The sequence below is a fragment of the Haemaphysalis longicornis genome, unplaced genomic scaffold (assembly GCF_048455015.1).
Source record: "Haemaphysalis longicornis isolate Haplotype H1 unplaced genomic scaffold, Haemaphysalis longicornis Haplotype H1 scaffold_4, whole genome shotgun sequence".
Classification (NCBI taxonomy): Eukaryota; Metazoa; Arthropoda; class Arachnida; order Ixodida; family Ixodidae; genus Haemaphysalis; species Haemaphysalis longicornis.
Genome location: NW_027526361.1, coordinates 138,692,667 through 138,715,547, shown reverse-complemented (window position 1 = coordinate 138,715,547; position 22,881 = coordinate 138,692,667). Strand labels below are relative to the sequence as shown.

The 22,881-nt window shown below is 49.8% G+C and overlaps 2 pseudogenes; both read right to left on the bottom strand.

Moving 5' to 3' along the window:
* Window positions 1–9,253: 9,253 nt before the first annotated feature.
* On the bottom strand, window positions 9,254–9,571 carry LOC144180033 (uncharacterized; annotated as a pseudogene).
* A 2,578-nt stretch (window positions 9,572–12,149) lies between these two features.
* Window positions 12,150–12,473, bottom strand: LOC144180032 (uncharacterized; annotated as a pseudogene).
* Between the last annotated feature and the right edge of the window lie 10,408 nt (window positions 12,474–22,881).

Sequence of the window (22,881 nt, the reverse complement as noted above, 5' to 3'; positions counted from 1 at the left end):
GATGACTGCTATTGGTTTCCCCTTTCTAGCGGGGTGATGACGTGTCATCTTACCAAAAAGGACTAATATACCGATGCTTTATACTCTTGGTTTAATACCAGTGTAGGCGGCCGATGAGGCGGTGCGGCCGAGCCCACGTTTATTTCGGTTGCGTTGGCTGTGCCATGGACAGGACGAGGCGCGTAGAACAAGGGTGCCGTTCCAGAGGTGTGCCGGGGGCCGGGTGCCGAGTGTGTTCCGTGCCAGCTGGCCAATCTGCTGATGATGATGGTGGCGCTTAAGAAGATGATGATGGTGACGCTACAGGGCTCCCCCCCTAGCGTGAAGCGCGGTAAAGTGACGAATGTAAATGACAATGCACGAAAATGCACTGCGCACTATGTACAGGTATGTACAATTTGTCCGTTGTCAGGAAGAGTCCGTGGGCAGTCAGTGGTCAAGGGGTAGGGGTTGAATAACGGCACGGTTCTGGTCGTCGGCGAGGTAGCGTCCGGGATGTGGGGAAACCTGTGGTGGACGAGGCTGGGAGTGGAGGATGGGACGAGTTGGTGTAGGGTGTAGCAGCCCCGGAGAAAAAGTGGCGTGAGCCGCGGCCATGGTGTAGACGAAATGGCAATGCTCTGAGAGTTGGCGCTGCACAAGCAGGCTCTGGCGATGCGTGCACATCGTCGTTCGGCAGCCGGTTCGACGAGGCTGACGTCCTTGATGTGGAATTGTCGAGCGCGGTTTCGGGCGCAGCATCGTTGCGGAGGTTCGTAGTGAGTCCGTGACGTCCGTACAAAGCGGTGAGGTCATGCCGGGATTCTGTCATATGCGCCTTTCTGTATGAAAGCGCGGTAATTTGAAGACGATTTTCAGGCCGTTCAGTGTAAATAATTTCGCGCTGAAGTATTTAATGTGCGGTTTCGGGTTCGCCAGACCATTAAAGGGAAGCTGAAGTGCTTTGCAAAAAAATTGAGTTAGAGGCACGTTTATATAGTTTCTTGCGCGCTGAATACGAATATCACATTGAAGTTTATCGCACATGAGTCCAACCAGCATTTATTTTGCGAAACGCGCGGTCCCGTTTGAAAGACGCGCGCTTTTCGTCTTTTGACGCCCCTGATTGGTTGCGCCTGTCATGACGTCAAAGGAGGACACCCTTCGGCCGCGCGGGTTGTCGGAAGCATTGGGAACGATTGCGCGGCAGCGGTGCTTGCCTTTTCGGCAATTTAGCTTGCAGATTATTGTTCGCACATGACTGCAAGTTTATTTTATAACTTCCCGTGCTGTTGGTTCAGTTATCTTGGAGCTAAAATTTGCTTTGCACGACCGAGGACCCCGAAGCAGTGACTGTGGCGTCGGCTAGAGGGTTCTGCAAAATTATTTATGAACTAGGCAACCAGCATATGGGGTTTCTATTCCTTATGTTAATATTAGGTACTGTCTGAACTGTTTGTTACTATATACGAAACCATTTATGCCGAAGAATTAGCGGCGTTTTATAAACAATCTACCAGCAAAAAGCACGTACGTGCACTGCGCGAAAAAAATACCGTTCATGCGCTGTAAACGTATATGCGAGACGTATGTTGCCGCTACACGCATAAACCAACAGGCGGACCCTGCTTCCGAATTTCCTTTTTTCTTTACTCATCCGGTTACTCATCGCGATACACAGCCCCGTTACTCATTCCCATACACAAACCCACATGCGCGCGCGCGCGCCATTTGGGCAGCGGCGCTACAGCGCCTCCGCGATCGCTAGCTGCACTTCGATGAGTGGCGTCTTACTGCTTCAGTTGCATTTATTCTGAAAACATTGTAGCATACTGGTGCCTCCGCAGCATTATCGGCTTGGGTTTTAGATGCGACGCTCAGAGCATTCTTGTCGGCGGCCCTGTCCTTCCTGCGTGCGTCCGTTGTTGTCCGCGTGCGTCCGTTGTTGTCCGCGTGCATCCGTTGTTGTCCGCTGCCACTCTCCCGCTCTCCTCTCCGATAGCGAACACACTCTCGCGAGGGGCATTGGATTGGATTGGATTGGATTGGATTGGATTGGCTTGGCTTGGCTTGGATTGGATTGGATTGGATGGGATTGGCTTGGATTGGATTGGATTTGGATTGGATTAAAGTGGATTGTGTTGGATTGCGTTGCGTCATAGCCGTGGCAGACGCACTGGCGCCGGCGCGTGCCCAGGTGAGAGCGTGTGCGGCCCAGCGCGCTCTCACTCCGCCGGTGGGCGGCGCTGCGCGCGGTGCTGCGCATGTGCAGTACTCTCTCTCTCCGCGGTCTCCTCTCCTTAGGGCGCGCTGCTCATATTGCCGCCACTATCATCAACAGCAAGTCAGGGAAGAAATGCCGCGACTATCACAATCAGCGAAGCGGAAAAGAAGACGAGAACGCTCGGGCAAGCGCTTGTCCTCACTGGCTCTGGGCTGCAGCTTTGAGTTTAGACACATTAAATCTTCTTTATAGCCTTGATCGCTAGAAGTACCGAGTGTCATTCGTTACATTTGTGGTGGAGGTGCTAAGTACTGGTCCTTCTTTGTTATTTTGTTTAACCGGCGATAATCTACGCAAAACCGCAGTGTCCCATCCTTCTTCTTTACAAGCACCACTGGTGCAGCCCAGGGACTGTTAGACGGTTGGATGACATCGTCCTTCAGCATGTCTTTCACCTGGGTTTGTATTGCCTCTCGTTCTTCGGGCGAAACTCGATACGGCGGTTGGCGAGTTGGATGCGCGGCGTCATCAGTCAAAATCCGGTGCTTAGCAACGGTTGTTCGGCCAACTCCGAACGGCGTAGCAAAGCAGTGACGAAATTCGTCGAGCAGTGAAAGCATCTCACTCCTTTGTTGACCCGAAAGTTTTGAGTTCACGTCGAGTTCCAGACTTGCTGTCGTTTCCGGCAGAGACGATGTATCGGCGTCGGACACCACGTCAACAGCTGAGATTTCCGCGATGCCTTTCACGTGGGCTACGGCCATGCCCTTGGTCAGGTGCTGCGAATCGTTTCGAAAATTTGTCACCAGACCTTCTGCGCATCGATTTTGAAGCCGCAGTAGGCCTCTGGCGACCCCGATTCCCTTCTCCAGAAGAAGATGGATACTTCCTTCTAAGAGTGCTTCCCCGTCTGGGAACGTGTCAACTTGCACCGGCAAGAAAACACTGGCCAGCGGAGGCAGCTTCACGTGCTCCTCTAACACCCTGGCCGAGGCGAAACTTGGCGAGGATTGACTCCGTGGTGCATCCGGCATCCGCAGCGTGAGGCTGTTCGAGCCCAGGTCAATGACGGCACCATACTCGTAGAGGAAGTCCATACCGATGCAAGTAGCGCGGGACTTGGTGCTGTGCTCATCCAAATGCAGGATGGAGCTGAGCGAGTCATCGCTTACGCGAGCCGTACGCTAACCAAAGCGGAGCAAAACTATTCAACCACCGAAAAGGAGTGCCTTGCAGTCATTTGGGCAGTTACAAAGTTTCGTCCCTACCTGTATGGTCGTCCATTCCGTGTAGTCACAGACCATCATTCACTGTGCTGGCTTGCCAACCTGAGGAACCCATCCGGACGACTCGCTCGTTGGGGACTACGCCTTCAAGAATTTGATTTTTTCATCATTTACAAGTCGGGCCGCAAACACAGTGATGCGGACTGCCTGTCTCGGGCCCCCGTGGAAAGCGCTCAGCCTGAAGTCGATGATGATGACGCCTTCCTGGGAGTACTACATGGCTCTGATATGGCCGCACTGCAACAACAGGACCCTGAGCTTCAAAAACTTACGGCATACCTTCAAGGCCAACAAGGTGACCTTCCCAAAGTTTTCTCCCGCAACGTGTCCTCGTTCAGTCTTCGACAGGGCGTCCTCTACAAAAAGAGCTTTGACTCAAACGGCAGGTCGTGGCTTCTCGTTGTGCCAGACAGCCTTCGCGACGAAATCATCGAAGCTTCTCATGACCACCCTACCGCCGGACATCTCGGATATAGCCGCACACTAGCCCGGATACGAGAAAAGTACTACTGGCCTCGTCTTCCGAAATCAGTCCGTCACTACACGCAAACATGCCGAGAATGCCAGAGGCGGAAGAAGCCGCCAACAAAGCCGGCCGGATTTCTACATCCTATCCAGCCCCCACTAACAGCTTTCGAACAAATTGGCATGGATCTTCTGGGCCCATTCCCCATGTCCAACTCAGGCAATCGGTGGATTGTGGTAGCGACGGATTACTTAACCCGCTTCGCAGAGTCTAAGGCGCTGCCACTCGGAACAAGCGCTGAAATAGCGAAATTTTTCATTGAGTCAATTGTTTTGCGGCATGGGGCTCCCAAAGTGTTAATAACTGACCGCGGCTCGGCGTCCACGTCGAAACTGACGCAGGACATACTCCGCTTGAGTAACCCCAGCCACCGTCGAACAACGCCGTACCATCCCCAAACAAATGGACTTACAGAGCGCCCCAATAAGACAATGACAGATATGATAGCCATGTACGCAGACGTCGAGCACCGAACTTGGGACGAAGTGCTCCCATTCGTGACCTTTGCGTACAACACCGCGATCCAAGAAACGACGGGATTTTCTCCATTCTATTTGGCGCACGGCCGGCACGTAAACACCATGCTCGACGCAATGCTGCCCCACTTGCCCAGCGACCATACCCACGAAGATGCGGAAGTTGTCTCACAGCGCGCTGAGGAAGCACGACAACTCGCAAGGATCAGGATTCAAAATCAACAATCCGTTGACGCTAACCGCTACAACCTCCGTCGACGAGAAATACATTTCACCCGTGGTGATCGAGTTTGGGTTTGGACACCGGTACGGCGCCGTGGTCTGAGCGAGAAGCTTATGAAGCGGTACTTCGGCCCCTATACAATACTCCGCCGCATTGGTGACCTCAATTATGAAGTGAAACCTGACACAGCGCGAACAGCCTCCTGTCGAAGGCCAAGATCCGAAGTGGTACACGTCGTGCGGCTCAAGCCTTACTACGAACGTTGAGGCGCGGACTACGCACCCACGTATAGAACTGGAAGTGTTCCGTCTTGCAGATGTTGATCCGCGTTGGACAATGTCATTTCGCTTTCCGTAGCATCGAGTCGATGCCCTCTCAGAAGGGGGGGAGTAATGCCGCCACTATCATCAACAGCAAGTCAGGGAAGAAATGCCGCGACTATCACCATCAGCGAAGCGGAAAAGAAGACGAGAACGCTCGGGCAAGCGCTTGTCCTCACGGGCTCTGGGCTGCAGCTTTGAGTTTAGACACATTAAATCTTCTTTATAGCCTTGATCGCTAGAAGTACCGAGTGTCATTCGTGACAATATAACCGGTGTGCCGCTCTCCGGCGGCCTTTCGGTCGACGGTTGCTCTCCGCTTGCGCTTGAACCCCCTTAGCGTCGCATCACATCAGGGTTCCCGCGAGGGGAGGTGGGCGTAATTTTTGAACACTGTTCTAAGCCCATAGGGAAAGAAAACCAACGCGTTTGACGAAACAGGTATTTCCTGAACAAATGTGACTTTGGTTCTCGAATTGAACGAAACAGAAACATCCCGGGCCAAAGTACAGAGTATTCACCATCCTTCCTAAATCTAGCATCTAATTTGAACATTCACGTCCGTCGCATAAAAAAAGAAAAGAAGAAGTAAGAAAAACGCACTGGAGCGTTTTAAAAAGTATCTAACGTAGTGTAGTATATTCTCTGTCATCAAGCACAGCCATCTCGGTTGTCGCTTCCGTATGTTATCAAACATCCCGGCGTGGCATTATCCTGCTTAGGAATACGGCATGATAACGTATGCCTCGTTTGGCGTTCGTGCATACTTTTTGAACACGAAAGTTGTACAAATAGGTGCTATCAATCACAACAACAAGAAGTATCATTCACAAGGAAACACGGCGAAAAGAGCATGGCAGAGGCGGCTGATCAGGTCGGAAGTCCAAGTATGACGGTTTTCAGCCGGTTTTTGCCCGCGCTTTTCGGTCTTCCGGCATCGCGCGGCGAGATGGGGGCGGGGCATCGGGCCACTTTTGTTTGCGCATTGCGCCGCTTCTATTGCATGTATTGCGAAAATATTTCGTACACGGGAACTATTCAATGTGTACTTGCTGCTAGTCAATTTTTCTTTTAATTCTAAAACCGCTTCACCTTCCCCTTAAGCATCGATAAAAGCAATAAACGTGGAACATACAATTTTCAGGTCAGTACTCCTTTAAAATAGGAGAAATCTGTATCAGAAAATTTAAGTCAACAAATAGGACCTTAAAACAGGAAAAATCTGGATCAGGAAATTTAAGCCAACAAAGAGGACCTTAAAATAGGAAAAATCTATATGAGAAAATTTAAGTCAAGAAAGAGGAACTTATAATAGTAAATCGCCACTTGTAGTATGAAACAAGTAGGGCTGGTAGTATGTTTTATTTCTGGTTCTGCATTGGTGAGGTATCATTGTGCCGAGGAAAAAAAAACAGCCTCAGTCTTCTGACTAGCCCCCTCACGCTATCATTTGCCTTAATGTCTGCACCTCACGACTATGGCCTATAGCAAGGCACACAGTATAAGGAAGCCCAGTCTCTCCATGGCAAAGTGCAATGAGACTAGATGAACCCTGTGACAAAATATCAAGTTTCAATGAGAGAAATATGAAACGATATGAATTGCCCTTATAAATTTTGAAATATACCCTTTTGTGTACTGAATTTGAGGATTGAGTCCGCAAAAAACGAACAGTAATGAAATGCCAAGAAAGAATGGCAGTAAAATGGCCCTTTATACAACAACGCTATGCAAAGGGGATACCCTAATTGGTCGGCTTTAAATTGCCAGCGATAATTCTTCAACTGAATGCATGTTTAAACAGGATAGCTGAAAATGAGGTTGTTACCTGAAAGAAGGTTGGATTTATGATGAATTTATATACATTGAACGATGTTTTTGCAATTATAACAATTAAACGAGACCGGCAATCCACCCGTGCTTTCAGGTTGGGGCTTTCCTTTTGTGTCTATTGCGAACCACTATTTTGGCATTTTGCCTACCGACTCAGCAATGCGTTGTCATTAACTGTATCCGTGGACAATGTTGTACGTGGCTGTACATGGCTTATGTCTAGGGGTTATTCTGTGTCATGCTCCGTCAGCAAAATATGCTCGGTGGCAAAGCGAACTATTGCGCAAGGGATCCGTATCTCCCATTCTATCGCAAGTATCGTGCTAAAAGTCAGTGCCGTTGCTTTCTGTGACTACTGCATCACCAGGCAGAGTCCCGCTCACTTATCTCGATTCCCCGTAGAGCTGTGAAGAATTCCTATATCTGTCTGTTGTGTACGGGAGAAGCATGGTCGCAGTAAACAGCAGTGGCTCACCTTGAAACAAATTATGCGAAGCTTAAGTTATCGAAGCTTAACCTAACAACTGTCGTAACTTCTATTCAAGCAGGTGTGATGGACAGCTATCAGTCGCCGTTTTCTACAAATCACATAAAATAACCGCTCCCAACTCATTTCAACCGCGTCGTAAAGCCCCGGGGAGCGGACAACACAGTATTAGTCTGCTGGGATAAGGCTGGGAACATCGGAGCTACTGTACACGCCGTAAGGTCGCCGTTGCAGGAAAAAATACCAATAAATGCGGGTCCTCGTGAGCGCGTACTTCGCGGAGGCTGCCGACTCCCCAGCTCGATCAGTGGCTTTAGCAAAGAGCTACAAAAGAGGTCGCTTATCTGCTCCTTTCATTGCAAATGTCGACACAAGACGATTTTGTCGACATTTGGGAAGTAAATGCCTCCCTTTGCCTCCCCGCTCACCTCTCATGCTGTTCCTCGTCCTTCCCACTCCTCCCAAAGTATACACGGAAAAGGTTTGCTCAAGCCAATTTAAATTTTACGCGTTCCACTGTTACAGGCCGGGTGCCTCGATGCCAGCGCTGCCGTACAGCGGAGACGCGCGTGAATCGAGGCGCCCTACTTCAAAGTTTATAGGACCACGTTGCCCTACTCCACGTGCATTCGAAGAAGAACGTGCAGCACATCTAGTGGAACCTTTCGGAACTGTTTCCGCTTGATTTCTTAAAATGCCGTCAGAAGCTATAGTGGCGCGGGCGACAGCAGGCGACGGAATGAATTTTCTTTTTCTGTGGCGGATGTAGTATTTTATGTCGCTAAAATCACGTATCCAATTTTTTGTAAAGAAACACTGTAAATGTAACTTATTTATGAATTTTCCACCTTGTATTTGCATAATGTATTGCTCTTTTTCAACAATATTAACAAGTATGAACATTGAGACGGGACTTGGACGTTTAGATTTGGCAGTCGGTATATAACACTATTGCGCAAATTATGTTTCACTTTCGCCGGGTGGCTGAATCGAGTTCCAGACAGACAGACAGTCCAAAATTTCTGCGTTTAAGTAGCCCAAGAAAGACTATAAAAAAAAGCTTGCCGCCTGTTCGGCGGTTTACACATTATTTAAAGGATGAGCGCTTGCTTTTTGGGGGCTTCTATCGTCGGCTGCGCCATTGTAGAGTCGCGTTGGTGACGGCCCCGAGGGTCTCAACAGAGACACGTGCGCTTACGTTGAAGGGGTAAATCCGAAGAAAGGGTTTGTTCAAAATTTGCGACACCTTTTACAACTTCGGCATAGCCCCCTGCTGGTAAACCACCGAGGCACCGAGAACCAAAAACACCGATGCTACAGTGACATATGCCGTAGTGTTCGGCGTCGCTCAAAAGCGGTTGTAATCGTATGTCGGTTACTCCGACCCGGCATACCTTCTGGTGAAATCAACTGAATAATGTGGGGTAAAAATACCACGACCAGAATTTAATCAAATTTTTTCAATGAGTTCTTTTACCAAGAGGCCGATACGATAATTTTGTATAAAATTCCAAAGACACAACTTTGCAAGCAGTTGGAAAGCACATTTAATATAGATTTCTCTCTCACTAAAACGTCCGGAAATTTCGTGCACAGTACACCGCACAGCCGCGCCATCGCACGAGGAGGAACCTGGTAGGGTGTAGAGGGTTTCGTTCAGAAACTAGGCATGATGTCGAGCGCCAGCTACAGCAAGTATCACCACATTTGTTCTCTCCGTCCCGGTCATCAACATCAGAAGAGTTCTCTTCGGGCTTGTAATTGTGGCGGTCGATCTCGTCCTGATGATGTCCATTTTCCTAATTGCACGCAACGAGTTTCTTTCGTAGTTTTCCGGCAATGGGTGCCTCCCGTTTGCTGACATTTTTCTGCCCTCTCCCGGAGTTAGTCTACGCAAAGTCAGTGTAGGATCCCCAGCGACTGAAGAAGCGGCTCCAGCTTACCCGCGCTATGCATGTCTTCGACGTCGCTGGCGCCGCCCAGGCACTTCTTGTTGACGAACACTCTGGGCACCGTGCTGGCACCGGTCATCTGTTCCAGCAAATCCTGAATTTCGTCGCCGTCCACTCGAGTGTTGAGCTCCACTGCCACGTAGGGCACTTCCAGCTCGTCGAAGAGCGCCTTGGCTCTTTTGCAGAAGGGGCAATAGCTCTTGGAGAATGTTACCACGAGGTTGTTGCTGATGGTCTCCTCGATGAATGCAGCCGCGGGCGACATAACTGGAGACTTCACGTGTACAGTCAAACTGTTGTGTTTGTTCTTTTAATAGGACTGGCGCATGCCCAATCATGAGATCGGCCAAAAAACAGGGAATGAAGGTAGGAAAATGTCTAATCCATTATGGTGCCCCCTAGAGGGATAGTAAAGGTGGTTGGGAAGGATTGTAAACGATATTGCAGATATGAAATAAAGGAATAGATGCTCAAATGATAATAACAAGCACATCTTGCTCTTCTTTTCTTTCTATAGCCGTTCAGGCTCACATCCGCATGGAATGTTGACACTAACATTATTAATTAAAATATTATGAGCATTCAGATTATCAGTTTACTACTTTTATTATTGACAACAATAACCATTAACAGTATAGGTAGCGATATGTCATTCTTAAAATATGGTTATCCTCGAATGGAACATGTGTGACTGCCCTACTGCTATTTTGCTATTTTCGACTGTCACGTTAGCGATTGAATCGTTGACCCCGTATTCCAGACCGTAAAACAGTGTACAAAACAGGGCACCATTATTGTGGCGTGCAGAGCCAGAAACCGACGCCACACTTTCATCACACTGGGACGCACATGGGCCTGACGCCTGACCGCACCCTCTCCAACCCGGTGTTTTGTACACGGGCGTTTCCTGGCTCGAGTGCTCCCCCCTCCCCCTGTCCGCCCTTTGCAACTGTTGCGGGGAATGCATACATGGGGTAGCGATGATATGCTTGTTTCCTGGAAGATCGGCGTCGATCAGGAACCCAATCACCTGGGCTTCGGTTGATTTGGCAGGAGGCTTTGCAGGGCAAAGGTGCAGTAACTCTAGAAGACCGTGGCGGAATAGTCGAACTCGAGAGGTTGTTAATATATGATGAAGGGAAGCGAAAACTTTATATTCAACTGTTTACATGGGAGTAACCGGGCGTGAGGATTGGAAATAAAACTTCAAACTGCAGTTAGGCACTAACTCAAGGTGCGTACAAATCACTTAAGCGTACAAAAAGCTTAACTCCACTATGCTATAAGTGTACGCAAACCACTTGAGAAACAATGGCTGGGACTAGGTTCGCACCGCAGGACCAGTCTCGTTGCTGGGTACACAGCTGCACCCTTAGCTAACGTGCGACGCGATCCTCGACTCTATCTCTGCTTAGGGGTCTGGCAAATCTCAACATAGCTTCAAGAGTTGAAAGCTCGTGTTGCCGGGAATAGCGTAGCTGAGAGCTGAGACAACAACGCTCTTTTTCGGCCAAGGTCGGCCTTATAACACCTCGCTCTTACTGTCTCTGTGGCACTCCCCTCCAGCTTCCGTAGATGCGGCGGAGAGGCTCCAAATTCACGTAGACAGCTGTCACTCAGCCATCTGCCGAATAATGAGTTAGGTGCCACCGCTTACGGGTGAAAAGCCTGTGCATTACTCGAGCAGGCGAGCAATCCCGCGGCGGCGAGAACGCAGTCCTACTCATAAGTGCCAGGGGGAAAGGGGCGGCAAGCGGAGCGCAACAGTTCCCACGGTAATTCGCTGCAGAGCAATCTCGCGGTGAAAGTCGCGGCAGCCGGTGCGCCAGTCAAGAATAGAGAGTTTTAGAACAGCAGCTAGTGTGCGCTACGCTAGGGTCGGCGAGTAGCTGGACCCGACTGCGCATGCCCGCACGGGCACCTCACAGGAACGAATGTGAGGGCTCTGCGAGGCGGGCCGCTTGTCCCCGCGGAACGAACGCGCACCTGCCCAGTCTGGTCCTGGTACCCGTCGCCCATAGCGTTGCGTACGCTACCTGATATATGCTCCCTAATAATTACCCTCCCTCGTCCGCTGCACACACAATCCTCGGAAGCTGGCGGGGCGGTTTGCCTTCGCAAAGGAACGTACTCCCGCTGCGTTTTCCCAACGCGCTGCAGCCCGTTGACGACAACAGCGTAGTATTGACAGTGCCGTGCATTCAGACGAGACGGGAGTAGGGGGGGGGGGGGGGGGGGAGGGGGCTGTGTTGGGTTCTTGTGCTCTAAAATTATTGAACTAACCCATTGAAATTCAATTCATAATTTTCGCGAAATCAATGTTAGCTGGGCAGGAATTGGCTTCATTGGTGATCGCTTGTCCAATTGCTAGCGCTACTTCGCCCAGTAGGTGGCCTTAAAAAAAGAAAACAGCGCACTGGCACAAAGTGTACCAAGACAGCACAGAATGAGCAATAATCACGCATATGATTGCGCATCAGATCGCATTTTAATCGCAGCTACCTGGCATTTGTCTTTTCTTCAAAACACACCAACATTTTCTGCGAGGGATTCAACGAAGCCCCACTACATCATTTGAAAGAACGTGCCACGCAGTAAAGTATTTAGTCAAGGAGAAATGGAGGCCGCAATTTTTAGAAGATGAGCATCAGGTCCGCCACGCACTAACTCTTCGCTCTTCTGATTTGGACACTGGAGAGTGCGTGTGGCCATCGGTAAGATCCCCTTGCTGTTCGCACTACGGGATCAGTTTTTTCTGCAATTGTAGGCATCAGGAACGGGCTTCTCTTGAGCAATGACAATTTTTCGTCCCGACGAGATGACGGTGTGTGGAGAGGGCAGTATCACTTCTTGAGCAGTCCCAGCGAAGTGAGCAGGGGCGTCAGCTTTCCAGATTTCATCATGTCCACCAGGTCGTCGGCGCCACCGAGGCACTTCTTGTTGACGAACACCCTGGGCACCGTGCTGGCGCCGGTCATCTGCCCAAGCACCTTCTGGATGGAGTCGCCGTCCGACCGGCTGTCCAGCTCCACGGCCGTGTAGGGCACGCGAAGGTCGTCGAAGACCTTCTTTGCCTTCGTGCAGAAGGGGCAGTAGCTTTTGGAGAATATCGTCACCATGTTCTTGTTGATGGTCTCCTCCACGAAGGCCGCCGGGCACGCCATAGCGGGGGTCTTGCTGTATTCAGCCGACTGGGAGCTCAGTTCTCTTCTTCCTCTCGAGTGGGTGCGTTGAAATTCGCGTGCAATACTATCATCGTCATCGGCCTGATCGGTTCCTCTTTGTCATTCCGTGGAACCAGGCTGCTTCGAATGAAATTAAATTTGAATAAAATTCTGGTTAGTTTCGGTCAGATTATGTCAGGTTAAGTTTAAATTAGCGTCAGATTATTTTTCGGTCAGGTTAGGTGAACTTTACGTTTGCTCTGGTTACGATGTATTAGGTTGATACAGCCTTTTTACATACGTGATGCGACCAAATGACCTGCAAACAGCCTCTCCCGCCCACTTCAACATAAAGGCCTGTCCCGAATATTTCTAAACACTTACAGAAATCAGAGGTTATTAGTAAAAAATAATAACTTAATAACTGCACGTAACATTACTGATAACACCGTTGCGGCCTAACACTGTTGCGCTCATTTTGAACCGGAGAACTAGGCCACGAGGATAAAAATAAGCGCAGTGTCGGGTAGTGCCAGTCTCAGATCCGACCGACGATGAGGAAGGCGTGGGCAGCACGCAGAATGGCTGGGAGTGTCTCGGGAAACGTCCCACCACACCCGCGGGCGGATTTTGAGATTTATGTCTTCTCTAGGCAGCCTGAGCCACCGGTGGGATCGGAATGTGGTCGGGGTGGATTTTGTTCTATATTTGCGCGATAGTTCGCGCTGTAGTGTAAGTCCTTGCGGCGGAGCAATCAGCTTGTCCGGAGGTATTTTGCTGCAGGTGTTCTAGGTCTCGGCCAATTGTGCGGCGGTTGCATTGAAGCCGCCCAGTAGAATATAAATACACTTTGGTGGGGATGGTTTCGCCGTCATCTTCACTTAGCATTCCTAAAGTTGCTGGACGCAAGGTTTTAGTATTTAATTTCGTTAGGTATGTAGAAAGGCCGTGTCTAGAGTGCCGCCCGACGGTATTATAAGCACTCCACTATATCGACGTCCACCGGCGTTTTGTAACAAAATTGACGCGTCTGGCACTACATCGCTCTAGATAACGTAAAGCTAGGCAACCTAACCTAAACATAGCATAACATGACCTAACGCACACAAAGAAATAATTTAAAACACCAAAAATAAGTTAAGCCATAAAAATTGTAGTCCAGTTTAAAGATGAAAAAAAAATAAAAACGAGCCAAAATCCGTCTCAAACCACCGTCCTTGGGATCATTAAGCTAACACGAATCCTCTACACTACATCGAAAGAGGCTTTGGCCGGTGCTACCCTAGTCTTAATATTTGAATATCGTCGGACGGCACTCTATACACTGCTATATATAGCCTCCTGCCCTCACCAATCACCCAGCATGGGCACGCGCAATACTTGCTCATGGCACCCACCTTTTTAATAAGATGGCCTGAATTCAAGAAAAACTTTATTCTTTATCACTGACTTGATTAGTGCCATAAGAAAACTTTATCTGCGGCATCTTCCCAAGTGATGGGGAAAAACTAAGTCCATCCATTCCAAAACACAAACACACACTTTTGTCTGTGCTCCCGCGCATCAAGGGCTAGAATAAACGAGAAGGACGGCTGTTTCGAGGACAAAGATACACCGCGGAAAGCCGGAACAGTCGTAACCTGTAACCTATGTAACCTATGTTTCAAGAAAGGTATAATGAAGACTGCAAACAATGCTACCAGAAAGCCGATTTATGCCATACAGTTTGCGATTACCCAATTACTTGGGACGAAAATAGCTATAAAACCTCCTTAGAGTCTGAGGAGGAAGCCCTGTCCAGCTGGGACGCTGCACGCAGCCAGCGCTACTATAGGGCCAGGGATGGGCAAATAAATCTTGGGGTCCTGAAGTTTGGATTCCCCCTTTGACCTCCCCCCGTTCCCCCTTACGGTTTTATCAAATGAATCTTACTACAACTACAAATACTACTACTACTACTACTAAAACAACTACTACTATTACAACTACTACTACTACTACTAATGCTACTACTACTACTACAGAGGTTAGTGGTAAGTACAAAGATACAACCGACATTAGGAAATCTCCATAAGTAGGTATGCATAACTTGAAGAACGTGCACTGGAGGCACGCGTGCACGAGCGCACGTCATATTCTTGATATTTTTAAAACAGCGGTCAGTTGGCTGTAGGACTGGAGGCTCGTTTCACTTCCCGCTACCCGGTACTGGCCCCACCGGCCGATGGCTCCCCTGTCCTGTGCCCGGCTCCTCTTAACTTTGAAGAGGTTACGAAGGGAGAGTTATACGATGTGTTACAGCGTGTACCCGATGCAGCACCAGGCCCACATGGTATTACTGTCCCAATGATAAAGATGATGTTTACGGAGTCGCCTGAAGACCTCCTGCATATTGTGAACCACTCTCTGCGCGCTTCCTGGGTGCCTCTCGATTGGCGTCTGTCGAAAGTTGTTCCGTTGCCTAAAAAACCTGGGTTAGGTTTTTCATTGGATAACATTAGGCCGATAAGCTTAACGTCTAATCTTGTAAAAATTGTTGAGAGGGTTTTATTGGCCAGAATCGAAAAGGTTTTAAATAGTGCTAACATTTTGAGTCCTCGACAGGTGGGCTTCAGGCCAGGCTGCTCGATATGGTCGGCGCACATAGACCTAGCGAGCCGCCTTCATCTGGCTCGTCGTTCCAAAGAGGCCGCAGCGCTTGTGACATTGGATGTGGCCAAAGCTTATGATTGCGTGGAACATGGCATACTTTTAGAAAAGATGTATCGATTATGTTTTCCCGAATATATTACTTCGTGGGTTAGGATGTTTTTAACCGGTCGCAAATTCTTTATTGCTCAGAGCGGCGTTACCTCCTCGCATTACAATCAAACGCGAGGCTTACCTCAAGGATCCGTTCTTTCTCCGGTTTTATTTAATGTCTTACTCAGCGAGGTTCCCGTTATTGCGGGCGTACAGTCGTACTTGTATGCTGACGATCTGGCGTTTTTTAGCTCTTCAAGCAATGTACATGTCTTGTTTCAGTCACTCCAGCTTTATATGTCGACCTTAGAGTCATGGCTGGATGGCTTCTACCTATCCTTAAATGTCGACAAGTGTGCACTCTTGGCATTCCCAGTGAAAGACCCAGTTTCGGTTGATCTGACATACAGACAGAAATCAATACCGCAGGTTACCTCTCTGAAATATCTAGGAGTGTTTTATGAGAGCACTCTGAATTGGCGTCCTCACATTGACTTCATTGCGGTGAAAGGGGGGAGAGCGGTTTCCGTGTTGAAGAGATATTGAAATAAGAAATCGGGTATGCGCAGAGACGTCCTCCTTATGCTCTATCGCATGTACGTGCGCCCTATTCTGGAATTCGGCTGTATCCTTTTTTCTAGTTATCCGTTCTACAAGCTCCGACCATTGATTACATTAGAAAGGCAAGCTTTGCGATTGTGTTTGGGATTGCCAAGGTACGTCCCCCTTCGGGTATTGTACTTGGAGGCTCGAATCCTTCCTCTGATATCTCGTTTCAAGGTGTTGACAGTAGAAGCACACCTTCGTGCAATGGAATTGACGATATCACCATCACAAATGGTTTTTGTACACTCCCCAGCGTCCTTTTTTGCCCAATCATGGCCCATGTACAAGCGTCCACAGGTAGTGTTCGTCCAGTCCTTGCTCGCCCCTTTAAATATCAACATATTATCTGTACCTACGTTTGACTATCGCACTGCGATGGTGGACATTGACTTCGTCAACATTTTTCCCTCCAATGCCAAATGCTTGCCGGAGAGAACGATATCTGGCCTTTTAGAAAACTACCTGGAAGAGTTCCCGACAAATGTGGTTATAGCCACAGATGCTTCTGTTCGAGACAAAAAAGCTGGTGTAGGTATCTTTTCACCTGCACTTGACTGGGCATTTCCTCTTCGTCTTCCAAATTTCACGTCAATATATTTGGCAGAATTTTTGGGAATCGCGCTCGCTCTTCGAAAGCTCAGCGAGGAGCATTCCCAGGTGATCATTGTGACGGATTCTTTTTCGGTTTGCTCCGCTTTATCTTCACCAACCGTTTCTCCACTTCGCCGATCGCTGTCGATGCTTATACCGGCACATGTCAGGGAAATCCGGCTGGTCTGGGTCCCAGGGCACAGAGGAGTTGAACTTAACGAAACTGCTGATTACCTGGCAGGAGTAGCACTGAATGGTCCTCTCGTTGATACTGTGCCCCCGATAGCCTATGTTGTTGGAACCAGGTTTCGAAGGTACAGTTCACTGGACAGCTTCCCACCAGACAGCATCGCTGGCTGCCCAGACATTGAGCATCTCCGGTACTCTTGGAAGTGTGACTTGGCGCAGTCTCGGCTGTGCGAGGTCACACTGACTTGCTTTCGATGTCGAACACCTAATTTGAATTTTTATCTGCATCGTGCACGCATAGCGCCATCGGCCATCTGCAGCTTCTGTCAAGAGGAGGAAACACTTGACCACTTCCTGTTGTCTTGCCGGCGGTTCTCTTCCCTCCGAAATCGTTACCTGGAGGCTCCCCTCCGGCGCCTGGGTCTCGCCTTGTCGGTGCCTAATTTATTGTCATTTGGGGCAGTCGGGCTTGGTCGGTGCAACGGGGATGTTTTTCGCGCTCTTCACCCATTTATGGCCGAAACAGGTCGCTTGCCTTGTTAATCAATAGCTTCAACCCATTTTTAATCGTTTATTGAAATACCTGTTGGTACAGTAGTATTGAACTTCTTTTGGTTCCAAAATTGTTAGCATCACTGTACCCTATTTTCCCTTCGTTTGAAACTCATTACTAAGCTTCTTCAGCAGTGAAATCACAATAAGACTTGGCCAATCCCCCAGAGTGGGTACGCGCCATTCTCGTTCCGGATCCAACCAACCAACCAACCATACACAAACAATTTGTCCAACAGCTTCGCTGTTGAAACTTCGGGGCCTACGTATGCTCGCTATTGCGTGGCAGCCACGTGGTGAACCGGGTCGCGTGCGTATGCGAGTGAGAGTCGATTGCCACTCAAGGGCTGTCACTTGTTCAAAATAACAATCGAAATATCATTGCCGGAAATTTTGCTTCGCGGAAGTTAACCTAAAGAGATTTGTTCAAAGATCGTTTGCGAATCGCCAGCGCTTGTGCCGGCTGGGCAGTGCGAGCTTGTCACGGCTCGGGAGGCGCCTTGCATGCACTAGTTACTACGCTACCATCGTATCTAAATCTCCATTTCTTCAAGACCTTTCCCTCGTCTTTGTACTGAACAACGCACTAAACTGCAATTGTGGCGACATTGGGGTTCGTAGGCAACTGCAGCGTCGGCCTCTCGCGCGCCGTGTCGCTTTCATTCGTAGCCCCGGTTTTATTCTCCACCGATGGGAAGTGCTCTAGGGCAAGTAGAGCGCCACACTTAAAGGGGCCACGCGGACAAAATACAAGTTTGTTTTATTCGAAAGATTTCGTGTTTGATAGTGCCCCTAGCGCTCGTCCGGCAGCAAATGATGCAGCATTCACTGGGAAATTAATAAATCTTGCTTAAAATTTTGATTCTCCCGCCAAATCGAGTGTTCGCAAAGTCTCTCATAAAGTCACAAGTGTGCGTTTTCAAAAGAACTTCCACTGCGTCATTCGGCTATGCAGCCTTTCTTTCCGTCAGTCCTCCCAGGTGGCGCTACCATACTCATCCATGAACCGTTGTTCACCGTTGCTTTGTTTTTGACCGTATTAGCACCTGGGTTGTTCTTGCCACAGTAGAAAGTAATCGTTTCGTGAAACATGGGGTATCCTCGACAAACAGGGTCACCTAAGACAACGTCGCCTGCGCCAATCGGCCAGTGTCGTGTAAGACAACTCCAAAGCGGTGTATTGCTGTGCAGCTAAAACAAGCATAGTGCGCCTAGTACCAACAGCAGTGCGCATCGGTACTTATATGCTTACGTGAATTTTCGTTACTTTCATTGTTTACCACACCATTCTTACGGCTGTAAAATGAATGTGCATTACATTTAAGCGCAAATAGCTCGCTCGGCAAGCTTATAAGCCGTGCCTAGTTGGCGTTTGCTTTTGCCGGCCTCAGTCACTCGCACAGCTGGGCATATGGAATCATAGGTTCTCTTGCGGGAAATGAGCTAGCGGGTCGCATGACCATTCCCTTTCTTCCTAATTACATAGCTTACTAAGCGAAGTTTACGTTAACAGTGGTGTCAGTATCATTCTGAGGAGGCAATCTTTAGAATGAACGAAACTTGTGTTTTTTCTGCATGGTCCCTTTAGGGTGAGTGCGATTAATATATACAGTGGAACCCCGATAATACGACTTTCTAGAGACCTCGAGAAAGCGTCGGACGATCGGGGTGTCGTACGACCCTGGTGGCGGAAAATTCCGGCCTAGTAGACCGTCTCACGCGACAGCTGGGCTAGGAACTTATTTAAACTACTATATTTAACGCGTTCTCGCATGATTTGCGAACCTCTAGCTGAAATCCCAAGTTAAAAAAAGCAACGCCTATGTTGTGCCCCCCCCCCCCCTTTTCATGGCGTCCAGCTAACCTAACAAGCCTGCGCCTTGCGCGTGCGAGATAAGGCCGTCGTCGTAGGGGTCGAGGATATTGAGAGGAAAAAAACCCGAGTGTGAAACTGCCAAAGCCATGCGAAACGAACGATAGTACAAGGCAGAGCTGAAAGGGGAGGGAAAATTTTTTTATTTCTCCAGCAGAGGCTGATGTGTGCGCGTCGCCCCGTGGAAGGCGTCCATAGTCCGGGATGCCTTGACTTCGGCTGGCCGTCCGTGCTCGGGTCACCAACTTAAGCTGGATATCCGGGTAAGGGGAAGCCCATTACTGCTCGAAGCGGCGGCTCCAAACGAATACCTATCCACATCACACCCGCCTCCACCTCATCTTCCCCACCCAACACTCTTCCCTCTGTGCTCACTGTCCCCAGCCTGGCACCCTCCATCATATACTGTGGGAGTGCCAACGAACTCCAGACTTGCCCCCCCTTTCCAACCCAACCTTCGAGCAGAGATGAAAAAAACGACATTCGTCGCTATTGGGTCAAGTGCCCCACATAACTGTTTTCGTTTCCCACAAGATCAAGCAACGTGAAATAGATAGATTCAAACTTCGCGAGTAAACCGTGTTTCGGCGAAATTTATAGCGCGGTCTTACTGTAGAAAAAGAGGTAGAGGAATAAAGAGAAGAAGAAGAAACTGCTCGGAACGGTGGCCTCCTGCCTCTCTGCTTCTCTTCGCCCGCCCCTTTCTTAACATTTGGTGCCGAAAACCCCGTGCGGCAACGATTGACTTCAACGCACGACCTCAAGGGCCCGTCTTTCTTCGGCTCCGCCCCTTCGCGCTGCGAGTTGGGGGAGGAATCGTTTAACGAAGTGGTCCTGTAACGTCACGGCTGGGGGGACGATTAGGTGCAGCCTACCGCGTAATGGAGCGACTGAAGAGCAAGATTTCTCCGCGAAGAGCCAAGAATACGAGGCTTATAAAGGAAGCTCGCTCGTTGCTCGACGCTGGATGTCAAGACATCGCCAAGCTCACGGGCTTGCAAGATCGACTCATGGCCAACCACGCCGAGCTCTTGAAGATCAGCGAGGAGCTCGAGGCCTTCCTTACGGCGGAGGAACAAGACATCGAGTATCAAGCGGCCGAGGAATACAATGATAGGACCCTCGACACGATAGCGGAAATTCGATGCAAGATCGACTTTCTTGAACGAGCCGCTCAGAACGCCCCACATTCGCCGGCTGTTAACGAAATGGTCCCGTTCAGACAGGAAAGTGCGGCCACGACCTCGGGACCTCGGCTTCCGCCGCTGGACGTACCGGTCTTTCGAGGTGAGCTTCAGCTTTGGACGGGTTTCTGGGAGCAGTTCGAGCAAACCATCCACAACAACAACGCTCTGACGCCCACATCGAAGTTTTATTATCTGCGCCGTTACGTGATGGGGGAGGCGGCTGCAGCAATCGCAGGCTTACCGACCACAGACGCCTGTTATGCGGATGCTATAGAAATCCTCAAGCAGCGATACGGGAACAAGCGAAGGATTCAGCAGCATCATCTTTCCGCACTGAGGAATCTGTCGCCTGTAAAATCGTCTGCTGACATACGGGGGCTCAGGCAGCTCTACGATGCGGTGCAGCTGCATAGCCGCTGCTTGAACTCTCTGAAGGTGCCCAGCTGCAGCTTCTCTGCCATGCTCGTAGATATATTGCAGCACGCGCTCCCACACGATATTGTGCTGAATTTTACTAAAGAGAAGCGGCATCGAGAGCTGACCTCCTCCCCAGGGTACGGCCCTCCTCCAGCCAATTCATCGGGAGAGCTGAACCCTTCCCCAGCAGACGAGGCACTCCCAGCCCGCTCATTGGCAGTGACAGCTGAAGCGGACGATGAATTGAAAGAGCTGCTCACCTTTGTGAGGATGGAGCTAGAGAGCCGCGAGCAGTGCTGCGAGTTGCCCCAGCGACAAGTTGCTGGCAACCGACCAGAGAAGCAGCGAAGTTGCCCCTTCACGGCGTCGGCATTACACGTCACTGCCCGCAAAGACCGAAAGGAGGAGTGCTTCTTTTGCCATTCCCAGAAGCACAGCACGCGTTCATGCACCGCCGACCTCTCGCTGGCTACTAAGCAAGAGCATCTCGCAAGGGACAGAAGATGTTTTAGGTGCACGACCAAGGGTCACCAAGCGAGAAACTGCAGGGCCAGATTGAGTTGCGCGTCGTGCCACGGGAGGCATGCAACCACCATGTGCGACCCTTCGTTCAAAGGCAATAATGCAACCGAGGGTGCACCGGGAACAACGGTCTGCGTATCGGCCCCGGTTCAAGCGTCTGGAGAGAGCAGCAACGAACAGTCGAACGATCGTTCTAAAGACAATGGGGTGTACCTTCAGACGTTCCGAGCATGGTTGAGCCACGACGGGAGGAGCCGACTCGTTCGAGGTATACTCGACGGCGGAAGCCAGAGGTCGTTCATCACCGAAGACCTCGCAACCAAGCTGCGTTTGAAGGTTGTGAACGAGACGACGGTCGCATTCAACACGTTCGGCAATGCTTCTACTCCGTGTGTGCAGAAGCGAAAAGTCGTTCAAGTTCCCCTTCGGAGCCAACACGCTACAGATGTCCACTCCATCGAAGCGATAGTGGTACCTGTCATCTGCCAAGATGTATCAGCACCATCAGCTGATATCTCTTTCGTAGAAGATCTGCGAAGGCAGGGCAAGGTCTTTGCTGACCAGCAGATGTTCATAGGAGTAGATTCAGAGCCCGGCCTCGGTCTGCTCATTGGATCCGACTACCTTTGGCGTTTGCTAACGGGAGAAGTTATTCGGAGCCCGGATATCGAAGGCCTGGCGGCGATAAACACTATTTTTGGGTGGACGCTTCAAGGTCCGTCTCGGCAGAAGGCATTCCTAGATGGGGGAACTCACCTCATGGTCTGCGTTCTGAGGGTGAGCAGCGTCACGGAGGACGAATCCGCGTCAGAGCTCTTGCAGGCTTTCTGGCAACTGGAATAAATGGGCATAGCGGACTCGAGCGAACAATCTACTGAGTGCCTGGTACAGTTTAAACAAACAGTTCAGAAGAACAACGGAAGGTACACTGTTGCACTCCCCTGGAAAGAAGGCTAGAAGAATTCCTTGACGGACAATCGTGACATCGCACTGAACCGGCTGCAGAGATTAGTAAAGCGACTTTCTCACCAAGAAGGGCTGCTACAGAGGTACGACACAGTGATCAGGCAGTACTTGTTGCTCAACCATGCTGAAGTCGTACCCAAAGTAGTTCCTGACGATCGGGTGGTTTACTACATGCCGCATCGCGAGGTCGTGCGCGAGGAGTCACTGACAACCAAGCTGCGAGTTGTTTTTGACACGTCCTCGCATTCACAAGGTGTACCATCCCTCAACGACTGTCTCGACAAAGGAACGAACCTCAACCCAGAGTTACTTCAGGTTCTGCTGCGGTTCAGGTGGTATCCCATAGCTATAAACTCGGACATAGAAAAGGCATTCCTTCAAATCGAAGTGCAAGAAACGGATCGGGACGCTTTCAGATTTCTCTGGTTTGAGAACATTCCCACCAGTTCCACGGAAAAGATGGTCGAATGGAGAATGACGAGAGTGCCATTCGGCTCAACCTCAAGTCCCTTTCTGCTCATGGCCACTATCCACCATCATCTGGATACGGTGAGCGAGGACGACCATGACTTCGCCAGAAAACTGAAGAAGTCGTTTTACGTGGATGACTTACTCTTAGGAGCCGACACATACAACGAAGGATTGGACGTTTACGAGAGATCGAAATCTATAATGAGTAAAGCTGCTATGAATCTTCGTAAATGGAAAACTAATAACAAGCAGCTTCAGAAGGTCTTTGACCAGAAAGAGGAAAACGTTGACGGAG